This window comes from Phascolarctos cinereus, unplaced genomic scaffold (assembly GCF_003287225.1).
Source record: "Phascolarctos cinereus isolate Bilbo 61053 unplaced genomic scaffold, phaCin_HiC Scaffold_726;HRSCAF=1367, whole genome shotgun sequence".
NCBI classification, from domain to species: domain Eukaryota; kingdom Metazoa; phylum Chordata; class Mammalia; order Diprotodontia; family Phascolarctidae; genus Phascolarctos; species Phascolarctos cinereus.
The window spans coordinates 277,591,313-277,600,555 of record NW_027556098.1 but is presented as its reverse complement, the minus strand read 5'-3'; the positions used below and the strand labels follow the sequence as shown (position 1 = coordinate 277,600,555).

At 38.2% G+C, this 9,243-nt stretch overlaps 1 pseudogene; it reads left to right on the top strand.

The window, feature by feature from the left end:
* Window positions 1-4,552: 4,552 nt before the first annotated feature.
* On the top strand, window positions 4,553-7,455 carry LOC110218102 (olfactory receptor 8G50-like; annotated as a pseudogene).
* The last annotated feature ends 1,788 nt before the right edge of the window (window positions 7,456-9,243 follow it).

The window sequence follows — 9,243 nt, the reverse complement described above, 5'->3', positions numbered from 1 at the left end:
ACTACTTTCAAAGTTATTTTTATACTCATAATTATATAATTTATTCTCTCAGTTCTCTTTATTTCATTCTTCATCTGTTTACTGAAGTTCTCAAAATTGGTCATTTATACATTATTGATGTTCAATGTGTAACTCAACTATGTGGCTCTTCTTTATCAATGTATTGTTGATTGAATTCCTGTGGATATTGTTTTTTAAGTCCCATTTTAGATCGTAGCTGTTTTGTAGGCTCTGTCCAAAGGTAAACTACTTTCCTATATATTACCTATATATTACCATCAAAGCCCAGCAGCAAGAGGTAGAGAAATTCCATTAAAAATAACTATTCACAATATAAAATATTTGGGAGTCTAGCTGCCAAGGCAAAACCAGAAACTATACAAACACAATTGCAAAACACTTTTCACACAAATAAAGTCAGATCTAAACAATTGGAAAAATATCAACTGCTTAAGAGTAGGCCAAGTCAATATAATAAAAATGACAATTCTAGCTAAATTAATTTACTTATTCAGTGCCATACCAATCAAACTACTGAAAAAAAAAGTTTTGCAGAGCTAGGAAAAATAACAACAAAATTCATCTGAAAGAACAAAAGATCAAGGCTTTGGATGTAGCAGTTTTGACTTTGTTGTCTTCTGACTGTGTTTTGATCTTCTTTGTCACCATAGTAACTTTCTATAATAAGATTTTGTTCTGTTGTTCATTTTCCAGCCTATTTCTTGACTTCTAACTATATGCTAAAGTGGGGCTCTGCTTCCATGGTGAAGGGTGCAGTTTCCAAAGATTTATGGGTTTTCTGTGCAGCTGTTTTCAGAGATAGCTTTGGGGGTCTGTAAGATTTCAGTTTTTCCAAGGTGGGATGATCTAAAGAGAGATATATTTGCTACTCTCCTGGACTATGCTCCTGTCTGTGAGTAACCAAAAAGCACTCTTATCTGCCCTGAATTGTACCCAGGGTGCCCACTTCTGTGCTAGTGCTCCTCCTTATGCTGGGACTGCAACCCAGATTTGAACATGGGCAATGCAAAAGAGTCCTGCCCACAATGCTAAAAAATGGAACCTTGTAATCTCTTTCTAACCAGTTGTCTGATCCCCTTACCACTTGTGGGCTGAGAGCTCTGGAAGGTACTGAAGCTGCTGATTCAGTCACTCCCAAGGCCCGCTCCTGGTTTGCTGGGGCCCAGTCTGTACTGGTACAGCCTGCACTGCACTGCACTCTGCTCTCACCCTGGTGAGACACACCTTTCCTGCCGACCTTCTAAGTTGTCACAGGCTGGAAAATTGTTTCACCTCAACATTTTACTGATTATGCCACTCCAGAATTTGCATTGAGGTATTATTTTGAAGGTATTGGGAGGGGAATTTGGGAGAGCTCAGCCAAGTCCCTGCCTTTTCTCCATTGTCTTTGGCTCTGCCTCTCAACATCAATTCCTGACAAAATTAAAGGATATGCAAGAATCTCAAGGGAAATAATTTAAAAGGCCGGAAGGAAGGGGACTTAGCAATATCAAATCTCAAAACTATTCTACAGAGCTGTTACCATCAAAACAATGTGGTACTGGTTAAAAAATAGATAGGTTAATCAGCGGATTCTTGTCCACTGAGGAATGGCTGAATAATTGTAATACTTCTCTCTTCACATTGTATCAGTTCACATAAGTCTTCTCAGGTTTTCCTGAAACTATACATTTCGTCATTTCTTACACAATGATATTCCATTACAGTGATACACACAATGATCTTTTGACTTGAGTGACCCACTTGATCTGTCTTGTCAGTAAGATGATTTTTTTCCCACAAACCCTAAACTCCTTTCAAATGTCAACACTTCTTCTAGAATGGTCTTCCTCCTGAGTAACATGCTTAATTTTACTGCAAGCTATGGGCATGATTAATTTCTGAGTTTTCATAATGAGTAATGGCTTATACCTACTTGCCAATGCTTATTTTGTTCCTATCACCAGGATTACTTTCTTTTCTGTGTTCTGAATGTCCATATTTTATCTACTCTTCAAGGCACAAATTAAATTTTACCTTCTCCATGAAGTCTTCCTTGGATTCTCCCACATATGACAAGGTTCTTACTTTTTTTAACACATAATTTTACAGTATTTTGCTGTGTCCCAACAATATTAGCCTAATCTTTATAATAGATTTTATTCTTCTCTTGGACAGAGCCAGATGTATATTTCTAGTTAATCCCTCTTAGTTCTTTGTTGAGCACATAATTCACTTTGAATACATATTTCTTTATTCATTAATTAACGATCATACAGTGATAAATAGAGAATATAGGAGTAGATGCAACCATATGGAAAAGTCATTTTAATTCATAGCAAATTCATGAACAAATGGTTGAGATTACATACCATCTTGTTTAACATGGAAGCATCACTGCTGTGAATACAGGACAAAGATACTTGCCCCTCACTCTCCTGGACCCAGTCATATAGCTCTGCACCAACTTAAGTACTAGAGGAATTCTGAGGAAAGGAATCAAGTTGTCTTTTTACACATTATTCATTGGTTCATTAAACTCCTTCCCTGGAGAAAGATGATAATTGTTGTAATGGCTATGACTCAGAAGATTAAGAGATTTCTCAAAAGCATAGGGAAAAAGGACACTCAATGTCTGATATAAACCAAGTACAAGACAGTTGTTTATTCTCTACAGAGAGAGGATGCTAACCATGTAGAAATCACACTCTTAACTAGCATTCTTTATGGTACCAACATTGATTAAGTAGCTAGTTATAGCTCTGACAATAATCAGGGTGATAATATTTAAAGAGTCATAAGATTATACAACAATTATAAAACACTGCTTATTAGGTATTTCAATTTCATCTCTGCATTAAGCACTCTCTGATCAAACAGCTAAGCTATTGGCTTCTCTTTCTGAAGTAGATGCTTCCCTTACAATTAGCCACTGTTGCTATGGTGGGCACCATCATAATAGCCATTTGGCTCTGTCAATGGAATATTTAATGGCACCTCCAGATTTTTTGTACTCTCAAGAACTTCAGGGAGAGTCTATCTCAGGGTCATTCATCTAAGATCAGGAGAAAACAAACACAAAAGTTCACTGGCCACCATGGATCCTATGTACAAGCCAGGGTAATTGAGTCCATACCTGACATGGTGAGTGGAAGCAAGGTGATCATGATTTTAGGGTAGAGAAAGGACCATCCTTCTCCATCCTTCGTTGGAATCATATTACCTACAGAAATCAATCAAGAAGCCTCAGACCACAGTTTTCTCTTCTTTTTAAAGCTCATCAGCCCTTCCAGGTCAGCAGCCATTGAGGGGGTTCTTTGTCACCTCTTATTGCAAAACCATGTGAATGACCAGAATTAAACCTCTCTTATCTTCAACATAGTGGACTAGAAGCAAGTTAGCTATAACCTGCATATCCTCCCTTCAGCCCACCAGAAATGGTCATTTGGGGTATGCAGCCTGCTTCTTACCTCTGCTACACATGTAAAAATCAAAACTTAATCCTACTCTTTCTCTCTATATACCTGCCCACAATCAGGACAGTTACTTCCTGTACACATGCTTAGAAAGGGGGCCTTCTTTGGACATTATTAAAAATACCTTAAAATATTTTTTCAGATATTTTTCCTCAGCTTTTTTTCTGTAGCTGCTTGATAAAGTGGAAGACAGACAAAAATTCAATACTTTTTTCTTCTTTCATCTTTTTAGTGGTGTCTTCTCTTCTCAAGTGTTTTTTTGCTTCTCCCAAGTAAGCGAGAATAAAAATTCCAAGATCAGAGGATCTTAGGATCCTGCCTATAGAGGCAGAAGAAGGTCCTTCAGAGGCTCTCTAGTCTAACTCCCTTTTTATTGCAGATGAATAATAGGAAGCCCAGAGTGGTTAGGTGACTTACCCAAAGTTATAAATGTTTTAATAGTCAGATATGCAACTGGAAACCAGGTCTTCTGAAGGCTTCAACGAGCACTTCACAGAGCCACGTTCCAAAAACTTCCAGGGCCATTTTTCTGAAAAACATTCAAGGATAAATTATAAATGTTTATATCATTCAATTATTCCATTTAACTTTTAAATATAATTTGATTTAACTACTTTAAAAATCAATATACCAAACACAACTGACAGCATAGTATAATGGATAGAGAGTTAGTCTCAGGGTCTGTAATCTTAGGTTCAAGTATTACTCTAACATATATTGGTCTTATGTTTCTGAGCAAATTACTTAATCTCTCGGTGTATCCAGAAATTCGCTAAGATGAGAATGAATGAAAAAGGATTTATTAATAGCTATGTACTAGGTACTGTGCCAAGTACTGCAGATACAGATGTGAAAGAGTAATAGTCCTAACACTCAAAGAAGTTACATTCAAATCAGGAATACAATACCTATGGGGGAGTAGTGCCCAGAGAGGGGAATTTTGTCCTGAGAAATAACAGGGATGGTGAGTGGAGTCAGAGGATCAAATGATCCACCCTTTCCAGAAGCAACGGTAACATTGATTTGATTTCTATTCCCAGAATAAACTGTGGAAAGCAGGGTTTAGGGGATTATTCATGGGCATAGTGGTGTGGTAGGCAGATGGAACTGTCTGAGATTGGGAGTCAGCTAGATGTAGTGAGCTGACTTCAATCAGAATGGACCCAAGGTGAGAGACTGAGGAGCCATGTCAACAGTGGTGGCCCTCTATAGCAGTGGCATCAAATTCAAATTAAAGTAAGGACGATTACACTATACAAAAGGATCATTGTGGGCAGCATATTTACCTAGAAAACAACATGGTAACATTTTCATGTTCTATTGTATTTTTAACAATTTCATGAAATATTTCCCAATTACATTTTAACCTAGCTCCTATGCCCTAGGAAGTGTTGCAGTTTTACATTTGGCAATTCTGCTCTATAGCATAGCAAGAAAATGGGAGGTTAAGGTTTAAAGCTTATTCTGTATAGTGGGCTCTCTCCATTTAGTGAGGCACAGGGTTAGGAACTAGAGGTCCAGCTAGAAAATTGCAGAACAAGTTTTTTACTGTAAGATAAAGGGTGTTATCCTACTTGGAGCTCCTTATAACAAGAAACAAAAACACTTTGTGAGCAAATTAAGGTATAAATGAATGGTTTATTTATTGAAATTAACACTGACATTAAAGTTGTAAAAGAGCTAAACAAAATAGTATAGAACATTTTTTTCATTTTCTTTAGTTTCATTTTTCCCCTAAAAATAAAATTAGGATTTTTAAAAAATTTTCATTTCAAAATCTGCAGAAATATTATACTTCTGGAAGCCATCTAATTACCAACTTAATCTGGTATCTAAGCATCTGATCTGTTTGACTCTCACCTCCAGAACTTATGAGAGTATGAGAAAAAGACTACTCTATAAGAAAACTGACTAAATGGGCAAGAAGCTAATAAAGCTTCCTGGCTAGGGCTGAGCTGTTGGGTGGTTGGAGGAAGGGTGACTATGGAACATGGTGGAAAACAACAATTTATTCCCAGAAGAGCCTAGATCTCTGATGAGGTAAGACCTTGGGCAAACTCTATGAGGTTCTAATAAGGTCCCTGGAAACTATCCATTAATAAAAATCTCTAATATCCCATCAACCAGCAGTTACAGTGAAATTAAGAGATGATATTTTCTATCCTAAAGTTAGAGAGAACCAATGAGTTGAAGTAATAAAAAAAAAATTCTTCTCTTGGACTCCTAGGGCAAATAAAAATTAAAGACCATGCTTGTATTTCAACAGAACAAAAGGAAGCAGAAGGGTCTACGAAGATATCCATTCCTGATTTCACTGCTACTTGTTCCAAAGACTCTTTCAATGAAGATCCAGCAGTGGAAGGTGAGTACCTTAATTCAATGGCCCTGATCCTTTCTACCTAACTCACCATTATGGGAGCTGAGTCCTTAGTGAAATCTCACCTCCTTATCTTTACTGGCCCATTGCTAATCCTGAGTAGCATAGACTGGAAATGTATCTATGGGGAAGAGAGAAATAACCAGAGAGACTGGGAACCATAGAAGCTTCAATACCCCCATTGGATAACTGTTTAAATAGAGAAGGCAATTGTGTTTTCATTGAATGACTACTGACAATAATTGATTCTCCCCAAGAATCTGTTTTCTTTTCTCTGAAAAAGTGGCTGAAGTCATGTTTCCCATCTGGATGGAGACCAGGTGTCTTTAATGTCCAGCAAAGGTTGTTTCTGTGTAGAGTTTCAGAAATATGAACAATAGCTAGATAGATGAGGACCCCTGAGTGGACAAATAGACAGCTGGAAGTCATCCTTTCTTTCATCTCTGAGCTCTCATTGTTGCCAGCAGATTCAACTGTCTGTAGCAATAATATATTCATCCCTTGGGTAGAATAAGGAAAAGAATAAGGAAAAGGCCCCAGGACCAAAACAGTCCGGGATTCCAGGATTTAGAGTTGCCCATTCTGTGTAAACATCCTTTGTTTGTGGAGGGAGGGAGGGGAGAAATCCTCTCTAATGTGCTACTTCTTTTTCAATCCCACAGATCCACCATCCAGAGAAGGGAAATCACTCTACAGTAACTGAGTTTATCATTGTAGGCTTAACAGATCGACCAGAGCTCCAGGTTCCACTTTTCTTCCTCTTCCTAGGGATCTATGTGGTCACCATGGCAGGGAACCTGGGAATGATCATTTTAATTGGGCTCAGTTCCCATCTTCACACTCCAATGTACTATTTCCTCAGTTGTCTATCCTTCATTGACCTCTGTCATTCCACTGTCATCACCCCCAAAATGCTTGTGAACTTTGTGTCAGAGAAGAACATCATCTCTTACCCTGAGTGCATGGCTCAGCTCTATTCTTTCCTCATTTTTATAATTTCTGAATGTCATATGTTGGCAGTGATGGCATATGACCGCTATGTTGCCATCTAGCCCTCTGCTATATAATGTCATCATGTCCTATCACTTGTGCTCCTGGTTGGTGGCTGGAGTGGGTACAATGGCTGTGGTTGGTGCCACAGTTCATACAGGCTGCATGCTTGGAGTTTACTTTTGCAAAGATAATATTGTCAATAATTTCTTTTGTGATGTCCTTCCCCTCCTGAAGCTCTCCTGCTCCAGCACCTACATCAATGAAGTCGTGCTTCTGGCTTTTAGTTCATTTAACCTTTTTGTCCCAACCCTAATTATTCTTAGCTCTTATATTTTTATCCTCTTAAGCATCCTTCGCATCCAGTCCACTGCAGGCAGGTCTAAAGCCTTCAGCACTTGCAGCTCCCATATCATGGCTGTTTCTCTATTCTTTGGATCAACTGCATTCATGTATCTGCAGCCTTCTACCCATTCCATGGACCAGGGGAAAGTGTCCTCTGTGTTTTATTCCATAGTGATCCCCATGTTGAACCCCCTGATCTACAGCCTCAGGAATAAAGATGTCAAGGTTGCGCTGAGGAAAATTCTAGAGAAAAGAGTCTTCTCATGAATAGTAGAAAGGTCATTGCTACTTTCTTTTAAAGGGATGGGTCATATTGCCTTTTCAAGTGGCAAGATCTACTCACATGCCCCTCCTCACAACTCTTCTCCCCCTATCTCTCCAACCTCTTGTTTCCCTGCTTATGCAAGCAAACTTTTGTGGGTGAATCACAATTAGAAGCTCTATTAACAATTAATAGCAGAGTGGCATGTATTACAGAGATAAACTACTGGCCCTTTAGGATCAAAGAGTAGGGTAGCTGTGAAGCCACCCCATCAGTCTACAATTTTCCTTTCACGTAGATCCGTTGCTTTTCTGGATTTTTAAGAGGATGACAGATATAGGGCCGGAAAGGATAACACTTCAAAGTTTACAATAATTTTATAAATATCTCATTTTATTCAGACAACAACCCTGGGGGAGATATTATTATTATCCTCATTTTATAAATGAAGCAATTGAGGCACACAGGGGTTATGACTTGCTAAGGGTGACAGAACTTGTAAGAGTGTCTTCTAACCCAAACCCCTCATTTTTACAGATGAAGTTGGGGTCTGGATTCTTGAGCTAGTTCTTTCTATTATACCACACTGCTGACCAGGGTCTTGTCTCTCTCTTTGGACTGTTGGTTGTTTTATAAACCAAGAAGACCTGGGTTAAAGTTCCATTTCTGATCCATATTGGCTGTGTGACTCTGGATAAGTCACTTAACTAGTCAGTGCTCTTGGTAATACTCTAAGTTGCTTAGAAGGTGTTGAACTGCATTGAGGGAGGGAATTTCCTCACCTGGGAATTCTTTATATCATTGAAATCAGAGATCCAGTCCCTCTTCCTCTTTTTATTTACCCATGGCATGTTATTTTTTTTTAAACTGTGCCCTTAGGTAAGATATATGATTCATTGTGGCAGCCAGGTGATACAGTGGATAGAGTGCTGGCCTTAGAGTCAGGAAAATCTGAGTTCAAATCTAGCCTCACACACTTACCAGATGTGCGACCTTGGGTAAGTCACTTAATCTTTTTGCCTCAGTTTTCTCAACTGTAAAATGGGGATAAGAATAATACCTAACTCCCAGGGTTGTTGTAAGGACCAAATGCAATAATTGTGAAGCATTTAGTGCAGTGCCTGGCACATACTAAGGTATATATAAATGCTATTATTGTTGTTGTTGTTGTTGTTGTTTTTTATTTCTAATGTAGGTTTAAACTCCCTATTTGTTCATTTTTCTGATCAGACGTTTTGATCCCCTTATTTCTTTCAATTGCTTTTCAGTTCAATCTAAATAAAATAAAATCCTTAAGAGGTATAAGAAATTATCCTAGGATAGAAAAAACACCGACGAACCAGCCCTAGCTCTTAAGGACCTTGTAGTCTACTTGTGTGGGTAATGGAGTTGTGAGGAGGAGGAAGAATATCATGTGTACACAATTTGGCAAAATACAAAATAGAATGTCATAGGAGCAAAGGGGAGATGGAGATCACAGGTGTGAAACATCATATGTAACCTGCAACACTCCCATGTGGCAGGAATCAGATTAAAGTGCAGTTGGGAAATAGTTTAATAAGTAAATAAAAATACAATAAAACTAGATTACATTATAATTTGATACTAAGTCAATACATAGCCCATAAGGATCCCTATATATGAATTAGTGGCTCCACATCTACCTGATTTTGACACCAGCGATCTAGGTAATATGCCTTGCCTTATGAGGATTAGAGTACACAAAATTTCCAATAACTGAATGTCCATGATGGCCATTCAGCCTGGTACTACAGTAATTTCTGACAGTTTGA